Source organism: Ranitomeya variabilis, chromosome 6, assembly GCF_051348905.1.
Source record: "Ranitomeya variabilis isolate aRanVar5 chromosome 6, aRanVar5.hap1, whole genome shotgun sequence".
Lineage (NCBI taxonomy): Eukaryota > Metazoa > Chordata > Amphibia > Anura > Dendrobatidae > Ranitomeya > Ranitomeya variabilis.
In genome coordinates this window covers 206,553,800-206,577,553 of record NC_135237.1, presented here as the reverse complement: position 1 = coordinate 206,577,553, position 23,754 = coordinate 206,553,800, and positions in this window count along the sequence as shown.

Here is a 23,754-nt window from a genome sequence, read left to right as displayed (position 1 = left end):
TCTTTAAGAACGTTTTTGGAAGAGACAGAGTATGAGTGTTTTGAATGGGATGGATGGAAATGAAGTTAGTGGCGCGGACTTGTGTGAGGAAGTGGCAAAGTTTTATGATGATTTGTATGCTGTGAAATGGAGGGATGAAGGTTTGGAGGGTGAGGTGTTGAGTGTTTTGGAAAATAGTTTGAATAGGATAGAAAGGGAAAGTTTGATGGGTGATGTGACGGGTGAAGAAGTATGGAAGGTGGTGTGCAGTATGGCGCTGAATAAAAGACCGGGGGAGGATGGTCTACTGGTGGAATTTTATCGGGTGATTTGGGATGTGATTGGGAAGGATTTATTTTGTGGAGCTATGTAAGTATATGTGGGCGAATGTAGAGGTGGCAAATGGTATGCATGCAGGGGTGGTTGTGTTATTGCCAAAAAAGGTGATTTGAAAAATCTAAAAAATTGGAGGCCGATCACATTGCTGAATTGTGATTATAAGATTTATGTGAAACTTTTGGCTAACAGGATGCGTGGCGTGGTTGGGAGTGTGGTGGGTGAGGAGCAATGTTGTGCGGTACCTGGAAGATGAATACATGGTAGTTTGTGTATGTTGAGAGATTGTTTGTGGGACTGCATGAATCATAAGAAAGGGGTGTATGTGTTGAGTTTACATTTTGAGAAGGCGTATCATAGATTGGCGCATGGTTTTTTGTTTAGTGTGTTGGTGAAGATGGGTTTTCCTTCTGAGTTTGTTGAGAGAGTGAGAAGTTTGTATAAGAATATTTATAGTTGTGTGTTGTTGAATGGAAATGTGGGGAGGAGAGTAAATGTATTTTCGGGTGTTCGGCAGGGGTGTCCTTGGTCCCCTATCGTTTTTATTTGCGCAATTGAGCCTTTGTTATGTCTGTTAAGAAAAGATAAGGTGATTCGGGGTGTGCAAGTACCCGGGGATGGGGGGAGAGAGTGGAAGATGAGTGGCTATATGGATGATGTGTGTGTGCTGTGTGATTTAGAGTGTTCGGTACAGCGTGTGAAGTTGTTGGTTTCTATTTTTTTGTGGAGCATCTGCTTTTAAAGTGAATTGGGAGAAGAGTGAGTGTAAGAATTTTGGGGGAAGGAGTCTGAGCGATGATGTTGGAGTGAATGTGGTGAGTGGATCGATAAAGGTTTTGGGTGTGAAATTTTCAGAGAAATTGGATGGAGAGGAAAGCTGGGTGGATGTGAAAGAGAGAGTGGAGGGTAAGTTTAATTTTTGGAGTTTGAGGGATCTTACGTTTTTTGGTAAAATTTTAGTTATTAAGAGTGTTGTGTTACCTATTTTTTTGTATGTTGCGATGGTTTTTCCACCAAGCTACATGTGTATTAGAAGATTAAATAGGGTTTTGTTTGTCTTTTTTGGAGGTTCATGCATGGAGCGTGCGAGGAGAGAGATTGTTATGAAGAGTTGGATAAGGGGAGACTGGGTTTCCCAAATTTGAATGTTTTTTTCGGCGTGAATATTATGGTGTTTGTATTAGGTGTGATTAGGATGGATGGGAAGTATGCATGTATGTGCAGGTTTTTGTTTGGAAATTTCTTGTTTCGTTTGAAATGGCGTGAAAGAGATCTTAGGAGCCCAGTGGCTTTTGAGGTTCCTGTGTGGTATGTGTGGGTTTACAAATTTCTAGTGAAGTATGAACTGTGTGATGTGGATGTGAGATTGTTAGAAAAGAAGAAAGCTGTATATAAGATGATTGAGTGTAGAGAAATGGAATGTGACATTATTGTAGGACGAGCCCATAGGTTGTTCTTGCCAGATTTTAAAATGGTAAGAGGGGATGATGTGCAGAAAGTATGGAAGAAGGTACGTGTGAATGGTATGACAAATAGGCAGAGTGAGGTTGTATGGCAGTCATTGCATGGGGTGTTGCCGGTGAGGGAGTTTCTCAAAAATTGGGGTTTAGTGAGGAGAGAGAGGTGTCCGAGGAGTGGATGTGGTGGGAGTGAGAGTGTGGTGCATTTGTTTTTGAATTGTCAGTATGCTAGAAGTGTGATTGCAGGTCTGGTTCGTTTGTGTAAGGAGTTGTGTGAGGTGAATCTGTTGTCTTTTGAGCTTTTTATGTTTGGATTGAGTATGTGTGGGGAAAAGGAAAGAGTATTGTGGTTGATGATGGCATGTATAAAAGAGGTTTTGTGGGATGTGAGGAATGTGTATGTGTTTAAAAGGAAGGATATTGAGGTTAAAAACTGTATAAAAATTATTTTGGGAAAATTTTATTTTTGCTTTGTGTGTGATCAGAGGAGGAGAGGGGAGGTGGATGCAGAGGGAATTTGGAAGACTAAAAAGTGGAAACATTTTGTTAATGTATCTTAAAGTGTTTTTTTGGTTGTTAATAAAAAAAAATGTCTTGTGTTTTCCAAGGATGATGGGAATAGCGGTTGCACTAAGTATGTGGCACGCTGTTTTGGGAGATGAGTTCCTTATAGTTTTGGTTACCTGACTGTGGAACTTCCCATCTGAGGGAAAAAAAAAGAAAAAAAAAGCTGTCTGTGGATGGATACCATGTTTTGGCATAGGTGGTTTTCCTTTATTGGATGCTGCCCTTCCCGTGTTTGTTCCTTCCCGGTGAAAGACCTAGCTATTCATTGCTTGCGTTGAGAAACACGTGATGGTGTCTCTGCGGCTTTTCTACATGCATTTGCATATTTCCCATACGGGATGGGGGCAGTGTTCTGGATCACTGCATTGAGAAACACGTGATGGTGTCTCCGCGGTGTTGGATGTTTTGATCTCCCCGAGGTCATTCATCCTTATGTTCATAGCCTTTTCACCAGGCACTGCTCATAATAGCCAGTTTCCTACTCCACACTGATGAGGGGCAAATACCCCGAATCAGCTGTCTGTGGGTGGGAGTGCCTCTCGGCCTTTTGGCTGCGATCTTGTGTTGCAGTCAGAGGGTGCGAGTTTTTCTTTGCAGCATGCTGCTAATTTACGTCTGCGGTATTCGTATCTGTAGTGAAGACTGAAAATGTTTATCAAGAATACGATTCGTGTGGTGGAAGGTGGTGCCAGAAACAACGTGGTGTATGTGGTTCGTGACCTGCTGGAGGGAAAGGCTGGAGCTCATCGGACTGATATCTTCAGTGTGAATGAGTTTCACAACCAGGGTATATATGACGTTACCTTTGTGAGTGAGCCTTGCTGTCTAACTGTCTTCGAGTGGTTAAGAAGCCATGATGGTGACCCCTGCCTGGGGGGAGTGCGGGTGGAGCCTCTGTTTGGGCTCATGTAGAAAGTAGTGACTGTTACCTTGTATAATCCTTACACAGAAGTAAGGCTGCTGGAGCAGTTCCTGGCTCGGTACTGTGAATATGTGAAAAGTGGAGAGAAACAGAGAAATTGTTTCAGCATTTTAAAATTGTAAATATGTGTTTCGTGTGAAACTGAGGAAAGACCCAAGCTGTTTGAGAGGTTTTACCCATCCCCCGGCAAACTTTTCAGTGGCGGGTCATAGGGGCTTTCTGTCGTATGCAAGGCAGCCTCTATACAGCAGGATGTGTTTCCAATTTGGGCACTTACAGAATACGTGGGAGAAGAGTATGGTTTGTCGTAACTGCAAGCAAGAAGGCCATGCGGCGGCTCAGTGTCCGATACCACGTGAATGTGACCAGTGTGGTAATACAGGGCACCTGTATAAGGACTGTCCATATGGTGGGCCAAGGAGGCCAACTAGAGAGGAGGAGAGGCGGGAGGAGGAAGAATAGAAACGTAAGGAGGAGCGGAGGCAGGAGGAGGAAAAAAAGAGAGCGGAGGAGGTCAAGAAACGGGAGGAGGAGAGGAAGGGGGAGGAAAGCGAGGCATCTGCGCAGCAAAGCGCTGAGGTAATTCCGCCCTCCATGGTTGATAGACGGCGGGATAGAAGGCAGGAGGACAAGGAGGCTGAAAGGAGGAAGGAGGAGCTGGAGGACAAGTTATTCTGGAGAGCCGCAATGCAAGAAGAGTGTGCTATGGTTAAAAAGAAAAAGAAAAAAAAGGAGGCCCCAGTTACCAAAGATGAGGAGTTGGGTGTTTTGATGGATTTTGACACTTCTGGGGCGGAGGAGATGGCTGCGTCGTTGATTCTTGATTCTGATCCAGAAAGCATTGGCGGTTTTTCCTCAGAAGAGGAGCCTAGAGGTCGAAAGTGTCCCAGGGAGGGTGGTGGGGAAATCTGTGACTCTGAGGTTCGTGAAGGTGGAGGGCCCCAGAGGAAGGCTGGGCAGAAGAAGACGCGTGTGGAGGAGTGTATGGAGGTCAGCGGCTCTGAAAGCTGCTCAGCGCAGATGGTGGAGGAGGACAGTGGCGGTGCTGTGTAGTTATGTGCTATTATTTCAGTAGCTAGGTGGTTTTGTATATAGCATTTGCTTTTAAAAATGTTTTTTTTTTGTTGTTTTTTGTGTTTTTCATGTAAGTTGAGTAATGTAATGTTCGTAGGTTGTTTTTTTAGTATTTTTTTGTGTATGTGATGGGTTTTGTAATCATATCACAAAATGTGAGGGTCTTTAAAAGCAGGTTGCGGCGGGCAGCCATTTTGGATTTTTTTGCAACCCAGAATGCAGGAATTTTTTGTCTGCAGGAGCGTGGGATTGTGAATGGTGTGAAGGAGAGTGAATGGCCTCATGGTGCATCTGTGTGCTTAGGGAGTGCCTGTAATATAAATGATGGTGTGGGTTTTTTGGTGAAGGGAAATGATGTGAATTTGTGTGACTATATGGTGATTGAGGTTGGAAGGTGTGTGTTGGCTAATTTTGAGTTTAGAAATGTTCGTTTTTGCGTTATTAACTTATATGCGCCTGTGGGAAAACAGGAGCGTAGAGTTTTATTTGAAAAAAATAAGTTTTTTATTCCAGGAAGAGTGCCTGTTGTGATAGTGGGTGATATGAACTGTGATGTGGGAAGTGTGAATGTCGATGCATCAGGGAAAGTGTTAATGGATATGGTGAGTGATTTTGGTTTAAAAGATATGCAGCGGGCATGCAAGATAACTCCGTTGTTAAATACATTTTTTTCTGACAGTGGGAGGGTGGAGTCTAGATTGGACTATTGTTTTGTTTAAAAAAATCTGATTTCTGTTAGTTATGCACAGGAGAGGGTGTTTTTTTTCGGATCATGTGTGTATGAACTGTGAATTGGATTTGCATGTTAATAAGGTGGCTGGGAAAGGTGTGTGGAAGTTGAATGTGAGTTTGCTAGAAGGAGGGGGGGTGAGAGAGGAGTATGAAAGACATTATGCAGAGTGGTGTGGGTGCAGGAGTGATTTCAGAAATGGGTGTGAATGGTGGGATTGGGTTAAATGGAAAACCAAGAGTTTTTTAAAAAAGTGTGCTTGCGTTGAGAAACATGTGATGGTGTCTCCGCGGCTCTTCTACATGCATTTGCATATTTCCCATAAGGGATGGGGGCAGTGTTCTGGATCACTGCATTGAGAAACACGTGATGGTGTTTCCGCGGTGTTGGATGTTTTGATCTCCCCGAGGTCATTCATCCTTATGTTCATAGCCTTTTCACCAGGCACTGCTCCTAATAGCCAGTTTCCTACTCCACACTGATGAGGGGCAAATACCCGAAACAGCTGTCTGTGGATGGATACCATGTTTTGGCATAGGTGGTTTTCCTTTATTGGATGCTGCCCTTCCCGTGGTTATTCCTTCCCGGTGAAAGACCTGGCTATTCATTGCTTGCGTTGAGAAACACGTGATGGTGTCTCCGCGGCTTTTCTACATGCATTAATATATACTGATGGCCCAGGGCTGATTTCACTAAGGGACCGACCAAGTCCATGGCAATTCTCTTGAATGGCACCTCAATAATGGGCAATGGCACAAGGGGGCTCCAGAAATGAGGAGTGGGGGCAGTTAGCTGACATTTAGGGCAGGACCTGCAATAGTTCACTATTTCCCGGTGACACCCAGGCCAATAGAACCTCTGCACAACCCGTTCCTGCGTTTTTTCCACCCCTAGGTGTCCACCCAAGATGTGTGAATGGGCCATGTCCAACACCTTCCGTCTATATGGACCCGGCACTACCAACTGCTCTACCAACTCCTCCCTTATTTTTGTCACCCGGTACAACAACTCCCCACTCATCAGAAAATAGGGAAATCTTGTGTCTGCCGCCAGCTCCTGTACAACCCCATTAATAACTGTGACATTATTAAATGCTTCCCTCAGAGTGGGGTCCCGATGTTGGGCAGTCCGAAAATTTTCACCTGTTACCTCTAACTCCAGAATGTCAGACGCAGGGGACACTTCCTCCTCATCCCCATCCAGGACACAAAAAGGAAACCTGTCTGTCTCTGGGTGTGGCGATACCTTTTTAGGGTTCATTGGTTCCCTACTCTTGCTAGCGACCTCAGAACCCTTTCCCCACAAATCCCAAAACAAACAGAAATCCCGGCCAATAATTATAGGGTGCAACAAGTCCCGAATGACGCTGACTTCATGGGACTCAGTGCCACATGCCATTTCAATATCCACCCGGGCCATAGGGTAGTCCTTTGCATCACCATGTATGCACCGCACGCGACCTTCTTTCCCGGGACCAGGTGGAGAGGAAAAATGGCCCTCACCAGGGTCACTAAGCTCCCTGAGCCTAACAGCGCCGTTACTGCTCGACCGTTCACCTTTATGGGACATGCTTGAGGCCCCTCATTGGGCAGAGAGTTCACACTGCAGGTTGGATATGCATAATATGAACTACGGCATCCCATGCTGCAGTCCATCTGCTCAGTGGTCTTGGAAAAACGGGCAGCTATATGTCCTGGCCCGTGGCTCCTCCAGCAAATAATATCACCCGTAGGGACCTTGGGCACCACCTCCCCCACCCTTTGTGACCTTGGATGCCCCACCCCTTTTTGGGACTCAGCGCCTTTCTGGGACCCCCAGTACGGCATGGGCTGCCTCCCGAAGGAGCCTTCCATCCCTTGGTACCTCTCGACCAGTCCGATCAGTTCGTCAGCATTCTGTGGATCACCCTGAGCAACCCAAGTCTGTATGGGCCTCGGGAGGGAATGCACAAACCTATCCATCATCACTCATTCTACCATCTGTGCCAGCGTAGAGGACTCTGGCTGCAGCTATTTCTGGACCAGGTGCAACAGGTCAAACATTTGGGAGCGAGGCGGTTTGTCCCGGTGATAGGCCCAGCAGTGAATTAGCTGTGCCCTAACAGTCAGTATCACCCCCAAACGTGCGAGAATCTCTGCTTTCAATTTGTGATACTCTTTGGCATCCTGCAAGGTCAAGTACGCCTTCTGAGGTTCTCCCATCAGGTATGGCGCCAGTACCTCTGCCCACTGGTCTAGCTGAAGTTTTTCCCTCTCAGTGACCCTCTCAAACACCGTCAGGAAGGCCTCAACATCATCCCCGGGGGTCATTTTCTGCAATGCGCGTCTTACTGTCATCCGGACGTGAGTGTCATCAGCCAGACCTGGAGTTGGGGTGCTCGTCCTGCCCTGGATGGCGGTTGACAAAAGCTGCATCTGCTGCCGTCGCTCCTGCTGGTACTGTTGTATCTGCTGCCGTTGCTCCTGCTGTCTCTGTTGTATCTGCTGCATCAACAGCTTGTTGGTCTCTTGCTGCTGTGATTGCGACTGGACCAAGTGTTTCAGAAGGTCCTCCATTTTCCTCAGTAATGCTTGCTGGCTTGAACAGACTTGACCCAGGACATTCAATAATAGACTTACGTCTCCACTGGGAACGCTGCCCGCATGTCTACCACCAATTGTAGGGGTTTCACTCGCTCAGGTGCAACGGCTGACACTCAGGAGGCATGTTCCATTAAAAGCTCACAGGGTTTATTGCTAGTAAATAACAGAAAACAAATAGCCTTTAGCTCAGGAAAAGAAAGTACAAGTGTCCAGTCCTTCAGGCTCAATCCTGGAGCCTTAACACACTCTGGAGGCCTTCGCCTCCACACACACATCTCCTGTGTTAAGCATTAGCCTTTCTTTTATAGGTCTAACCACACCCAGGAACCCATCACATGATTAAACATGTGGTTATGACATCACCACAGGTCCTGAAACACATACAGATAGGCATGGTTATATCACAGTACATACCAAACATGTATCAAAACTGATAAAGGTATATTGCTGCACTTATTAGCCCATAGAAGCCTATGGACAAATAGAGTATATTCCCACTCTATCCAATAAGAAATATAGTCAAAAATCATTGTAATATATCTATATAGTAGAATATTTATACATCAATATCTTAGAGGACCGGGGGCAAATGGTAAATCGTATCCAACATACACAAAGACTATTGCAGCAAATATATTCAAAACATTTTATCAAAAAAGTCCAGATATTGGTAACACAACACGTGGTATATAAGTGTTGAACACCCACTATTCCCGAGCCTATATGAATAAATTAAAATAATATTAACATTAAAATCATAGTGAAGATTTTTTAAGGATGCGAAAAAATGCACACACACATATAAATATCTAAATATATAAGTAGAAGTGCTGCAGTCGGATGCTCAAAGGAAGGGCACAAAACTCAAATTTTCATTAAGACCCAAAGGTTGGATCGTGTTGAGAGTCCAGATCAATCGCATTTCAATTTGACCAAGCCGTTTTGAGAGACCACCACCTCTGATATTAATATTTAAGGAGTCTATACCTCGCACTCTCAATAAGGCACCATCATAGCCATGAAAGGCCTTAAAATGATGGGGTATTGTCTTAAGGGTGGAATCCTCCATTTGTGTTGCCACAGCTTGTATCCCAAGGACAAGTTCTCTTATGCGAACCTTAAGTTGTCTAGTTGTAAGCCCATAAATAAGCCCACATGGACAGGTAGCGTAATATATCACATATCTGGTGGTACACGATATACATTTTTTGATCTTATATTGTCTAGTACCACTAGAAAAGGAATCGCATCTGTCCACATTGGGACAGGCAATGTAGTGGCCGCACGGAGAACAACCACCCCTCAGAGGAAAATTGTCCAGAAAAGTCGTAACATGTTGCACCACATAATGACTGTGAGTCACATGGTCACTCAGATTCTTAGCTCGTCTGAATGTTATAGACGTTCTACTTGGTAGGAATTTTTTAATAACAGGATCAACCTGTAGAATAGGCCAAGCCTTCTCCAATGCCAGACGTACCCTATTGGAATGCGAATGATATGTTGTAATATAACTTAGTTGTCCTTTAGCATCAGGGTTGGCACGACGTTGTGTTTTATACAGCAGATTATGCCATGAAGAATGTTTGGCCCCATGATAGGCTTTTTTAATAATCCTTTTACTGTATCCTCGCGCCACAAACCTGGTCTTCAGTTCCTCCGCCCGCCTCTCAAAATCACTGTGTGTTGAGCAGATCCGACACAGGCGAAGAAACTGTCCAACAGGTATAGATCTGATCATATGACATGGGTGGCAGGAAGAGGCATGCAGCAACGTATTCGTTGCTGTTGCTTTCCTATAAATATCTGTCTGGATAGTCCCAGCTAGGTCTTTTAAGATGGCAACATCAAGGAAATTAACCCTCTCTGCATCCCATTCAAAGGTAAGATGAATGTTCAGATCGTTGTTGTACAGAACAGACATAAGCTGCTGGAGGTGCACTTTCCAAGTGCCGCTGATGACACCAACCTCTGTGGAACTGGAGGGAAGACCCATTTGGATCCACGCATCGCACTGCAAGAAAGCTCCCATACCTGAAGATACACCCAAGCTAGAATGATGTTGTGGATGGCCTGCCTGACTGGTTAGATGACCTACCTGATAAAGAATACACATCGCTGACTACACATGCTGTTGACTAAGAGACTATAATTTCAATGCCATGAACCCCCGTCAGGGACAGATCTCCTGACCGCCCATTTGCGAAAGTCTGTACAGAGTGAAGTGTATGCGCTAGGCATGCATCAACTCACCGGCAGTACAAAAGAGTTGCAGCGCTTTGGGACAGGAGGTTAGGATTAGGGCAAGTAATATGTAAGGGGGGATTGTGATTGAAATATATATATATATTTCATATAGATCTCACTTGCATATAAACTCATATATACTCACAGCTAATATATACACTATAGTCAATTGCTTAAAATGGCTGACATAAACCTATATAAGCCAGACAGACTGTTTGGGGCTTTCCATCGGCGACCATATAAAACCAGTCACCAATGGACCACGTCCCATTTTGGATGCGGTACATCGGCGACATTTTGTTTGTCTGGCAGGGCACAGCCGTCGACCTCCAGCAGTTTATGTCTGTTCTGAACAACATTCGTCTTACCTTTGAATGGGATGCAGAGAGGGTTAATTTCCTTGATGTTACCATCTTCAAAGACCTTGCTGGGACTATCCAGACAGATATTTATAGGAAGGCAACAGCAACGGATACGTTGATTGGGTACAAATATCCTCTTAGATAGTGATGTGATAAATATTTAATATTAGATAATGCCTGTTTTTTAACATGCCTGTCCTAGGTGTTTTTGGGATGCTGTATACACTTTTAATGTTTTTTAGCCCTATTTGTCCCTCTTTCTGTTGATATCAATAAAGATGTAATATTTCAAAGCTCCTTATAGGCTATATGACTGTTTTCTGTTTTTCTTTGAATTTTTATTGCCATTATTTGCAGTTGGCCCATATTACAGTCCAATACAGCACATGTGGGATTATTTAAACTAATACATCAATGATACTGGTGGAGGGTTTCTCCAGTAAGTTCCATTTAATTAGGCTTGTTTATACTTGGACATTTGTTTTTAGGGAGCCCCTAAAAATGTCTAAGTTGTGGCTATACTCCCAGTTTAATGGGGGGACAAAGGGGAAGAGGTGAGTCTTCAAGGTAGGAGATTGAACTGAATGGGACAAAGTCCAGATCAGGGGTGTTACCGTCTTTGTGTGTCTCAGAGTTTGAAAGTTGTTAGAGACCACGAGAATTGGGTGCAGATAGAAGCTGGGATGCAGTTGGGGAGGTGGAGCTGTTGAAGTCTCTAAATCTAAATTATAAAAATATTGGAGGAAGAGAAGCCAATCACAAACTAAAATGTTTCTATACAATGCACAAAGCATGGGCAACAAACAAGGAGATTTGGAACTACTAACACAGGAGAAGAAATATGATGTCATTGGAATCAATAAAACTTGGTGGGACGATACAAATAATTGGAATACAAGGCTAGAAGGATACAACTTATTTGCAAGAAACAGACTTGATAAACGAGGAGGATGTGTCGCATTGTATGTTAGAAAAGTGTATAGCTATACAGAGATTGAAACTTCAGAGACTGGAGTTCTGTGGAAACTGTTTAGGTGAGAATGCAAGGAGAGAACAACGGAAAGGACACCATTGTAGGCATTTACTACAGGCCTCCTATGCAAGCTGAAGATATGGATGAAATGCATCAAATGGCCAAGTTCTCCAAAAAATATGAAATAGTGGTCATGGGAGATTTCAACTATCCTGACATTTGTTGGGAATCAGGCAAAACTAATAGGTCAAGAAAATTCTTATCCTCTCTTGCTGACAACTTTATCTTCCAAATGGTAGGGGAGAAAACAATGGGGTCTGCTACCTTGGATCTAATCCTTATAAACAGGGAGGAAATGGTTGAGGAGGTAATAGTGGCTGGGACCCTAGGAGATAGCGACCATGCTATTTTAGAATTTTGGATAACTAGAGGAGGAAGACCTGTGAAAACTCAGACTTCAAGGTTAGATTTCAGAAAGGCAGATTTTAAGGGACTCAGAAAGAGAATCGGAGGGATCCAATGGCTGGATATCCTTAAGGACAAAAATGTCGAGGAAGCATGGGAAATCTTGAAAAATGAGATTCTCAAAGCACAGTCGTTAACAATTCCAAAAAGAGGGAAGAATACAAAGCATTTACGGAAACCAGGACGGATAAACACAGAACTTAAACACATCCTGAAAAGGAAGAAAGAAATGTTTATCAAATAGAAAGAGGGAGGCATATCTAAAGGAGAATATAATAGTGTCTGCAGAACCTGCAGGGCACAAATCAGATTATCTAAAGCTGACAATGAATTAAAGCTTGCAAGAGATGTCAAAAGCAATAAAAAAGGATTTTGGAGATATGTCAAATGTAAAAGAAAAGTCAAAGATGCTATAGGATTTTTACAGGATGAAAATGATGAAATGGTAAGAAAGGATGTTGAGAAGGCCGAACTTTTAAATTCCTATTTTGCATCTGTTTTGTCTCAGAAAAGAATTGTAGCATCAAATGATCTTCACTGTCCTCTAAAGGAATAGAATAATTCAGGATATCTATAAACAGAAAGATATGGAGGAAACACTTAGCTAACATAAATGAATTCAAGTCTCCAGGTCCAGATGAATTACACCCCAGAGTCCTGAAGGAGATAGCAGAAGAAATGTTTGAACCACTCTCCATAATCTTTGAAAATTCTTGGAGAACAGGAGAAGTCCCAGAACACTGGAGAAGAGCAAATGTTGTTCCCATCTTCAAAAAGGGGAAGCAAGGGGACCCAGGGAACTATAGGCTGGTGAGTCTGACTTCTATACCAGGAAAGATCTTTGAGCAAATTATTAAACAACATGTATGTAAGTACCTGAATAAGAATGAAGTGATTAACTAGAGTCAGCATGGGTTTGTAACTAATAAGTCATGTCAGACTAGCTTAATTTCCTTCTCTGACAGAATCACTGACTGGTTGGATCAGGGAAATGCTGGAGATATAGTAAATCTTAACTTCAGCAAAGCATTTGACAAAGTATCTCACACCATCCTTATTGAAAATAATGACTAAGTATGGAATGAACAAGGCAACTGTTGGATTCATAACTGGCTTAGTGATTGGACCGAAAGAGTGGTCATAAATGGCTGTACATCCAGTTGGAAGAATGTCTCAAGTGGGGTACCACAGGGTTCTGTCCTGGGCCCTGTATTGTTCAACATCTTTATCAGTGATTTAGATGAAGGAATTGAGGGTACACTGATAAAGTTTGCTGATGACACAAAGCTAGGAGGGGTAGCTAATACTAGAAAAGAGAGAGAGGATTCAAAAAGATATAAATAAACTGGAGCAGAGGGCAGCAATTAACGGAATGTTTTTTACAAGGAAAAATGCAAAGTACTACATTGGGGCAATAAAAATGAAAAAAAGCATATACAGAATGGGAGGAATAGGACTAAGCAACAGCACATGTGAAAAAGACTTGGGTATATTAATAGATCATAAACTGAACATGAGTCAACAGTGTGATGCAACAGCAAAAAAGGCAAATGCAATTCTGGTATGTATTAACAGAAGCATACAGTCTAGATCACGCAAAGTCATTATTGCCCTCTACTCCTCTTTGGTCAGACCTCATCTGGAAAACTGTGTCCAGTTTTGGCCACCACCTTTTAAAGAAGGCATCAACAAACTGGAGCAAGTACAGAGAAGAGCGACCAGAATGGTGACCGGTCTGCAAACCATGTCCTATGAGGTCAAAACAATATATATAAAAGGAACAGTTACAGGATTTGGGATTGTTTAGCTTGCAAAAAATAAGACTGAGAGGAGACTTAATAGCTGTCTACAAGGGCTGTAACATTGTGGAAGGATCATCTTTATTCCCATTTGCACATGGAAAGACTAGAAGCAATGGGATGAAACTGAATGGGATGAGACACAGATTAGATATTAGAAAAATCTTTTTGACAGTGAGGGTGATCAATGAGTGGAACAGGCTGCCACGAAGGTGGTGAGTTTTCCTTCTATAGAAGTTTTCAAACAGTGGCTGGACATACATCTGTCTGGGAGGATTTAGTGAATCCTGCTTTGAGCAGGGGGTTGCACCAGATGACCTAGAAGGTCCCTTCCAACTCAACCCTGCTATGATTCTATGATTCTAGGATAAGGTTTGCCAATTTACAGTACAAGACTTGTGGACGCAAGCATAAAAGTGGTCAAGGAAGTAGGTGGGTGTGCCTGGGGGCCGGTATATGACTGCTACTCTCAGGAAGAGGGGATGGAACACCCAGATGGTGTGAACCTCCAAAGAAAAATGGCATCCAATCGGCCTGCATTTATTTACTGGGTTAAAAACAGGATTGTTGTTGGCAGCGAGGATTGTAGGGTTATCGTGGAGTTAGCAGTGAACGTGCAGCGTGATATACGCATATTGCATGTGTTGTAATCTGGACGTGGATAAGCCGTACCGTCTCTATTACTTTTCTGAGAACTAATTATTGTGAACAGCCTGCGGCCTCCTCGGATGATTTGTGGCCCAATCGTGTCATTATCTGAACAACAGGGGCCATTTGAGAGCTATTTGCTACTAAGATCACAGCGCTTGTTGCTGCATGACTCATGGCCTGTGTTCTCTGTGATTATTGCCAGGCCACTCCAATGTGTTGACCACACAAATGCAGCCTTTCTGCTTTTTGGATACAGACTGTTTCCGAAAGCCGATGGCTGTCGCTGTCCCCCCAGTACCAGTTGCCCTGGCAGCATTACTTCTCTAAGAAAGATGTGCCTGCGCTACAGTAACAAGTTGCAGACAACATCACCCAATCCCTGTAAAAATCTATGTCTGCCAAGGTGCATTTAAACAATGACACCTGGACGAGAAAGCATGGACAGGGAAATTACAGCTACATGACTGGGCATTGGTCGATTCTAGTGGCTGCAGGGGCATTCGTGGAAGGGTCTGCTCCACAAGTTTTGCAATACCCAAGGCTTGTAGGGCGCGTGGGGTTGGAAAAATAAACCACTACACACCATAACATGGATAACTAAACTACTAGATAACAGGGGTTGGATAACTAAACTACTAAATGGCCAGGATTGTAGAACTAAACCACTACACAACATACGATGCATAACTAGACTAATAGACAACAGAGGTTGGAGAACTAAACTAATAAACAGTTATGATTGCAGAACTAAACAAATACACAACAGAACATGGAGAACTAAACTGCTAGACTGGATGGGTTGGAGAACTAAGCTACTAAACACCTTGAATTGTAAAATTAAGCTACTACTCAACAGGGGATGGAGACTTTAACCACTATTTTGCAAGGTGTCACTAGACATGAAGTCTTTGAATCCCCATGGCTTGCGGAGAAAACCTCTGTAATACTTCAGTGCTTCTGCCTCCTTCACCTCCTTTAGTGCCTCCACCTGTGCCCTCAACCATATGCCTTAATGAAACCAACATTTTTTTACACTGCTTAGGGAATCCCCTCACCCAAGCTGTGTACTGCGCAGCCACGGCTCACCACAATCAGGCCATTTTAAAATTAATAAGCCTTGGAGATCGTAGTCATACAGATCAACAGTTGTGGACAGCTATCCATGCCGAGGTTGCGCAATGGCTTCATACACTCAACCTGTAGCCAGAGAGGGTCGTGTGCAATAACGGTGCAAACCTGGTGGTGGCCCTACGGCGGCACCAACCTTCCACACATGCCTTTTATGGATCGCGTCCTCAACCTGGTGGTACTGCAATTCCTACACCATTGTCCCAGCATGGATGCGCTGCTGTAGAAAACACTGTCATTGTGTGTTCACTTTCACCATTCCATATAAGTGGGTATAGAGATCTTTCAGACTACCGGTTAACCAATTGATATGTGAAGTGACCACACCATGGAATTCAACTCTGCAGAGGTTGCAGCGACTGTGGCAGTAGCACTGAGAACTGGTGCAGTATAACCTTTTGCATAGCTTGGCACATTGCAGTACGGACATGTTGCAATTCACAATTGTGTAGCGGACACAGACAAAGGACCTATTCCCCCTTCATCATGTTTTCTCAATTGGCTCATAAGATGGTTAACGGTGATCTGTATCACTATTAATGTCATCAATATGCTGGACCACACTTTAAATAGTCTGGGTGAGGAGGTGCAGGTGATCACGGGGGAAAGAGAAGAAGCATAGGAGGATGCCTTTAGGGTTAACAATATCTGTAAGTTCAGGTCTGTCGCCTCAATGGCTGTGCCATGGGATGAACAAATGGAGGAGGAACAAATATAAAAGGACGATGAAAAGTAGAAGAGTAAGGAAGAGTTGATGGACGCGCACCAGTTAGTAGATGAAGAGCATAATAATTCCCTCTCTGTTGTCCATGGTTGCCACAAGGGGATGGATGAAGAAAGGTTGTGTTATTCAGCCACTAACATACTGTGGATTTGGACCTCATGGAAGAGACTGACCCATGTGCGGCTTCTTGCAGCACTATCTGCAACATGATTGTTACCTGTATAGTTATGATTCAAAATAGTGCTGAATTCTTGGTGCCACTGTGGTCTATCCATGATACAAAAGGACATTTTGAAAGTTGTCTCCCCCTGAAAAAGGGACGTGCCCATTCTGCAGAATCAAGATATGTTTGAAGACAATCTTGACAGTGGTTTTCCCTAAGACAGCAGTGACACATACAGTTTTCATCACAGTGATAGGTTTCCAACCATAGAAAAGTTGAGTCTTCTACGCAAAAACATTAGCAGCCTTGCAGCGCTAGAGTCCTGTGTTCCAACACCACCCAGGACAGCATCTGCAAAGGATGTATCTGTTCGAACAATGTATGCAAGGTTTTTCTCCCAGTACACATTTTTCTACACACACTCCAAAGACATACAGATATTACATTTTGATTGTTTCAATGGTGACAGTAGCAGTAATGTCTGTGAATGTCTGTAAAGCGAATGTTGATTTATTGGCCCTATATAACTGATAAAAAAATTGGAAGTTGATGCTCTGCCACAATCAGGTGGCAAAAATATCAGTTTCGCTGATTAATATTGTTAGAAAAAATTAAGAATAGTAACACGGGTAGTTGACTTAAAGAGAGTGGAGGACTGCCGGTCTTGATGCCTACTGCTACAGGCAACACACATGAAGGAGACTCAACCAGGAGTCTACACATTTCAAAAAATGTTTTGACAGACAGCACCAAAACTACATCAATTTCACTACAGTAGAAATTGTATAATAGGGACCAAAAAATCTTCCACAACAGCCAACCCAAGCACTCATGCACACATTTGCAAATACAGTGCCTTGCGAAAGTATTCGTCTCCCTGGAACTTTTCAACCTTTTCCCACATATCATGCTTCAAACATAAAGATACCAAATGTAATTTTTTTGGTGAAGAATCAACAGCAAGTGGAACACAATTGTGAAGTTGAATGAAATTTATTGGTTATTTTAAATTTTTGTGGAAATTCAAAAACTGAAAAGTGGGGCGTGCAATATTATTTGGCCCCTTTAACTTAATACTTTGTTGCACCACCTTTTGCTGCGATTACAGCTGCAAGTCGCTTGGGGTATGTCTCTATCAGTTTTGTACATCGAGAGACTGAAATTCTTGCCCATTCTTCCTTGGCAAACAGCTCGAGCTCAGTGAGGTTTGATGGAGATTGTTTGTGAACAGCAGTTTTCAGCTCTTTCCACAGATTCTCAATTGAATTGAGCTCTGGACTTTGACTTGACCATTCTAACACCTGGATACGTTTATTTGTGAACCATTCCATTGCAGATTTTGCTTTATGTTTGGGATCATTGTCTTGTTGGAAGACAAATTTTCGTCCCAGTCTCAGGTCTTTTGCAGACTCCTACAGGTTTTCTTCAAGAATGGTCCTGTATTTGGCTCCATCCATCTTCCCATCAATTTTAACCATCTTCCTTGTCCCTGCTGAAGAAAAGCAGGCCCAAAGCATGATGCTGCCACCACCATGTTTGACAGTGGGGATGGTGTGTTCAGGGTGATGAGCTGTGTTGCCTGTACGCCAAACATATCGTTTGGCATTGTTGCCAAAAAGTTCGATTTTGGTTTCATTTGACCAGAGCATCTTCTTCCACATGTTTAGTGTGTCTACCAGGTGGCTTGTTGCAAACTTTAAACAACACTTTTTATGGATATCTTTAAGAGATGACTTTCCTCTTGCCACTCTTCCATAAAGGCCAGATTTGTGCAGTCTACAACTGATTGTTGTCCTATAGACAGACTGTCCCACCTCAGCTGTAGATCTCTGCAGTTCATCCAGAGTGATCATGGGACTCTTGGCTGCATCTCTGATCAGTCTTCTTCTTGTTTGAGATTAAAGTTTAGAGTGACGGCCGGGTCTTGGTAGATTTGCAGTGGTATGATACTCCTTCCATTTCACTTACAAACTTTTATATCAAACAAGGGCAAGTGCAACAGCTTACTATAAAAACCCTGTTTAAAATATAACCTTTATTACGTATAAAATTAGAAACACACATAAACTAGATACCCCTAAATAGAAATGTCTTAATTTTCTGGACTGAAAGATACTCAAAGGAGAAAGCCAATAGCCTTCTCTAGCATCCTAATATCGCTAGTATAATATCTTCCTAGCTAATAATAACATCTGTTAACAAAAATACATATAGAGGCAAGCCCATCTTAATACCTCATAACAGGAATAATAGCACCCATAATAAGTGACATAGCTGTGCTAACACATTCTCACTCAGCAGATGTGCAGATATGAGTGATCTCTCCCTAGATTCCATCTGTCTGGATGCCTACCTAGATGCCGAGGTTGGCACCCTACGGCAAACGAGAATGGTGCCCCCGCTCGTGCGATGGCTGTCCCTGATCTCCTAGTTGCGTTCTTTAAGATATTAGTCAGAAACAGAGGGCCAGACGGCCTGTATCTACCATATAGTGATGTGTTTAAATAATATATGCTCTAAAAATAGATACACAAGACCAACAAAAGATCACAATATATAGATGTGGAGGAGAAAGAGGATAGTATATTCAATCTTTGCCAACCATATCCAATGCACATACAAATACTCAATATGCGGACACACAGTCAATGGGTATCTAGGTACTATAGCAACATAATGGTATAAACTATATCATCATCCCCAAGCCAAAACATGGGGATTATACGGTATCAATGTGGAACAACATACTCAGATGATAATATATGCATATATGATCCAATAGATGTAATTGCACACCACAGTCACCACATAGAAAGCTTACAAACAATATATACTATTAAATGGCCAATAGGGACACAACCATCCCAATGATGCAGACGTACCGATAATACATCTATACTTATCTGCTGACATGTGGTGCTGTATACAGGTGGCTGAGGGTCATGATCCGAAGACTTCTCCTATTAGGCAGCATCATCTTTTGGACAACTCTCCACTGCCATGCGATTATGAATCTCTCCTGATGAACCCAAAGAGAAGTCTTCAGATCATGACCCTCAGCCACCTGTATACAGTACCACATGTCAGCAGATAAGTAAAGATGTATTTTGCACCTCAGAAGGAGGCAGCCTGAGCGGGGCTGGTCCCCTTCTGGTATCCTCTCCTTTGCTTTGACTTCCTTCATGCTCGCTGCAATACAATTCTGCCTTTCAATGTCTCTTTCCGGGAGCTGCAGCTCTGAGGGCATGCACAGCTCCGTTAACCTTCTGTCCTCCTCAGCCTCTGGTCTGGAACTCACTGAGCTGAGTTCAGCCAGCAACTAACTCCTGTCTGGAACTAACTAACTTTCCCTACAGACTACCAATCTATATATGTGGGGAGTGACCTAATAAATAGGAGCAAAATCTCCCCCTGATGGCCTGGCGTGCGAAATGTGTTGCATGTTTGTGGTACTTGGATGCAGTTATCCTTCTTTGCTTCCAAATGTAGCATCACTCTCACCGAGAGGAAATCAAAACCACTGCGACGACCAGGACCCTGGGGCGCCGCACTTCCCCCCGTTAAATCCAGTACTCCCGGACTGGGAAAAGAAAAAAAGCAGTTACAGGTTAGCAAAAGACATACGCATTTTTGAAATGCTATAAAACAAGTTAATACTATATCTAAGCTTCCCTTTATGGGAGGTGAGGACACTTACATGTTGCATTAACTATGTACATTATGGGCCCATTCTGATAAGAATGTAAAACAATATAACAAATTACTAACTATGAAATGCGATAACCCTTACAGGTATACTATCTCTTAAGTGTTAAAGGCAAACATTCTACCTTTATTCAAGTGCAAAGTTTTCAACTAACCCACGCAGGTTACTTTATTCTCTTCATTTTATCAAAAGTGCATCAGGATATCAGCTACATAAAACACAACTCTATCTAAAGTGAAATTTCGACTTTCATCACTATTAGCTATATTAGCTCCTTACCATATTCTAGCAAAGTGCAACGATTAAACATCCACTTTAAGGGTTCCAACAATATTCAGTATTTTTCTTTTTAATACTGAGGTAGTGCAACTAGTATTAAAGTCAATCACTAATTTTGTAACAGTAGAAACGAATCAAGGGACCCGTCATTAACCCTCAACGTTGGATTTGGCAGGCTACAGGGAGTGTATCCTGTTGTGAACTCCATTTTCAGGCTCCCTCTTGTGGTCACAGATGGTATTGTGTGACTTTGGTTTTTTGGCTCCACCTGGTGGTTTGGTTTATTATCCTGCGGGTCTGCTGGATCAGCTGCCTCATTATTCACCAGGGAGGCTCCTATTTAGCTCTGCTTCACTTCCACTTGTTGCCGGCTGTCAATGTATTCAGTGCTATTCTGATTACTCCTGATTATCTCATTTTCTGCCTCTTCAGGATAAGCTAAGTTCTGTTTGAATATTTTTTGCTCATCTGCCTGCAATATGATTTCTGTGTATGATGAGTCTAGTCCAGCTTGCTAACATGTGATTTCTTTTTGCTGGTAAGCTCTGGGGTACGGAGTTGCTTCCCCCGCACCGTTAGTTGGTGCGGGGGCTCAAGCAATCTCTGCGTGGATATTTTGAATAGGGTTTTTAATTGACCGCACAGTTTCCTTCCTATTTTCTGCTATCTAGTATTAGCGGGCCTCATTTGCTAAATCTGATTTCATCTCTGCGTTTGTGCTTTCCCCTTAACTCACCGTTAATATTTGTGGGGGGCTATTCTATACCTTTGGGGTCTTCCACTGAGGCAAGTGAGGACTTACTTTCCCTCCAGGAATAGTCAGTTTCTCAGGCCGTGACGAGACGTCTAGGATTTTTAGGTAACGTTCCACGGCTGCCTATAGTTGTTTGCGGATAGGATCAGGTTGCGGTCAATCTAGTTACCACTTCCCCAGAGCTAGTAGTCTGTTCAGTTACTTAGCTAGTCCGACCTGCGATCCTTGCGACTAGGATCATAACAGTACAGCCGGCCTATAAAGTGTTAATTGCATGGCAGAAGCAGGAGAAAAGAAGCTTGGAGATATTTTTTTTTTTTTTTTTTGCTGCCGTGTGTCTAGCTGCTGTGTGTCTGGCTTCTCTCCTCCTCTTAATCTTGGTGTGGCTCTGAGTTCAGCTGCTGATATGGATATCCAGAGTTTAGCCTCCAGTGTAGATCATCTTGCTGCAAGGGTACAAAGTATTCAGGATTTTGTTGTGCACAGTCCTATGTCAGAGCCTAGAATACCTATTCCGGAGTTGTTTTCTGGAGATAGATCTAGGTTCCTGAATTTTAAGAACAATTGCAAGTTGTTTCTTTCTTTGAAACCTCGTTCCTCTGGGGATTCTGTTCAGCAAGTTAAGATTATTATTTCTTTCTTGCGTGGCGATCCTCAAGATTGGGCTTTCGCATTGGCTCCAGGGGATCCTGCATTGCTCAGTGTGGATGCGTTTTTTCTGGCCCTTGGATTGCTCTATGAGGAACCTAATCTTGAGAACCAGGCTGAAAAAGCGTTGTTGGCCCTCTCTCAGGGGCAAGATGATGCAGAGGTGTACTGCCAGAAATTTCGGAAATGGTCAGTGCTTACTCAATGGAATGAGTGTGCCCTGGCTGCAAATTTCAGAAAAGGTCTTTCTGAAGCCATTAAGAATGTCATGGTGGGGTTCCCTACGCCTGCAGGTCTGAATGAGTCAATGACTCTGGCCATTCAGATTGATCGGCGTTTGCGGGAGCGCAAACCTGCGCACCATTTGGCGGTGTCTTCTGAACAGACACCTGAGTCTATGCAATGTGATAGAATTCTGACCAGAAGTGAACGGCAAAATTATAGACGGCAAAATGGGTTGTGCTTTTACTGTGGTGACTCAGCTCATGTTATCTCAGCATGCTCTAAGCGCACAAAAAAGATTGATAAGTCTGTAACCATCGGTACTTTACAGCCTAAGTTTATTTTGTCTGTTACCCTGATTTGTTCCCTGTCATCTTACCCGGTTATGGCTTTTGTGGATTCAGGTGCTGCCCTGAGTCTGATGGATTTGTCATTTGCCAGGCGCTGTGGTTTTGTTTTGGAGCCTTTAAAATTCCCTATTCCACTAAGGGGAATTGATGCTACACCATTGGCTACGAATAAACCTCAGTACTGGACACAAGTGACCATGTGCATGACTCCTGTTCATCAGGAGGTGATTCGCTTTCTTGTATTGCATAATTTGCATGATGTTGTCGTGTTGGGCCTGCCATGGTTGCAGACTCATAATCCAGTCCTGGATTGGAAAGCAATGTCTGTGTCAAGTTGGGGTTGTCAGGGAATTCATGGCGACGCTCCTGTGGTGTCAATTGCTTCATCCACTCCCTCTGAGGTCCCTGCGTTTTTGTCAGATTACCAGGATGTATTTGATGAGCCCAAACTCAGTTCTCTACCTCCTCATAGGGATTGTGATTGTGCTATAAATTTGATTCCTGGTAGTAAGTTTCCTAAGGGACGACTTTTCAATTTGTTAGTGCCGGAGCATGCTGCTATGCGGAGTTATATAAAGGAGTCTTTGGAGAAAGGACTTATTCGCCCCTCCTCCTCCCCTCTTGGTGCGGGGTTCTTTTTTGTGGCTAAGAAGGATGGTTCCTTGAGACCTTGTATTGATTATCGCCTTCTAAACAAAATCACGGTCAAATTTCAGTATCCTTTGCCATTGTTATCTGATCTGTTTGCTCGCATTAGGGGGTCTAGTTGGTTCACCAAGATAGATGTTCGTGGTGCGTATAACCTTGTGCGTATTAAGCAGGGTGATGAATGGAAAACTGCATTTAATATGCCCGAAGGCCATTTTGAGTACTTGGTGATGCCTTTTGGACTTTCTAACGCTCCTTCTGTCTTTCAGTCCTTTATGCACGACATCTTCCGCGAATATCTGGATAAATTTATGATTGTGTATCTGGATGATATTCTGTTTTTTTCGGATGATTGGGAGTCCCATGTTAAGCAGGTCAGGATGGTGTTTCAGGTCCTGCGTGCCAATGCTTTATTTGTGAAGGGCTCAAAATGTCTTTTTGGAGTCCAGAAGGTCTCTTTTTTGGGTTTAATTTTTTCTCCTTCTGCTATTGAGATGGACCCAGTCAAGGTTCAGGCTATTCATGACTGGACTCAGCCTACATCTGTTAAGAGTCTTCAGAAGTTCTTGGGTTTTGCTAATTTTTACCGTCGCTTCATTGCTAATATTTCTGGTGTTGTTAAGCCATTGACGGATTTGACCAAGAAGGGTTCTGATGTTACTAATTGGTCTCCTGCGGCTGTGGAGGCCTTTCGGGAGCTGAAGCGCCGGTTTTCTTCGGCTCCGGTCTTATGTCAGCCAGATGTCTCACTTCCCTTCCAGGTGGAGGTTGATGCTTCCGAGATTGGAGCGGGGGCTGTTTTGTCGCAGAGAAGCTCTGATGGCTCTGTGATGAAGCCATGTGCTTTCTTTTCAAGAAAGTTTTCGCCTGCCAAGCGGAATTATGATGTTGGTAATCGGGAGTTGTTGGCTATGAAGTGGGCATTTGAGGAGTGGCGACATTGGCTCGAGGGAGCTAAGCATCGTGTGGTGGTCTTGACTGATCA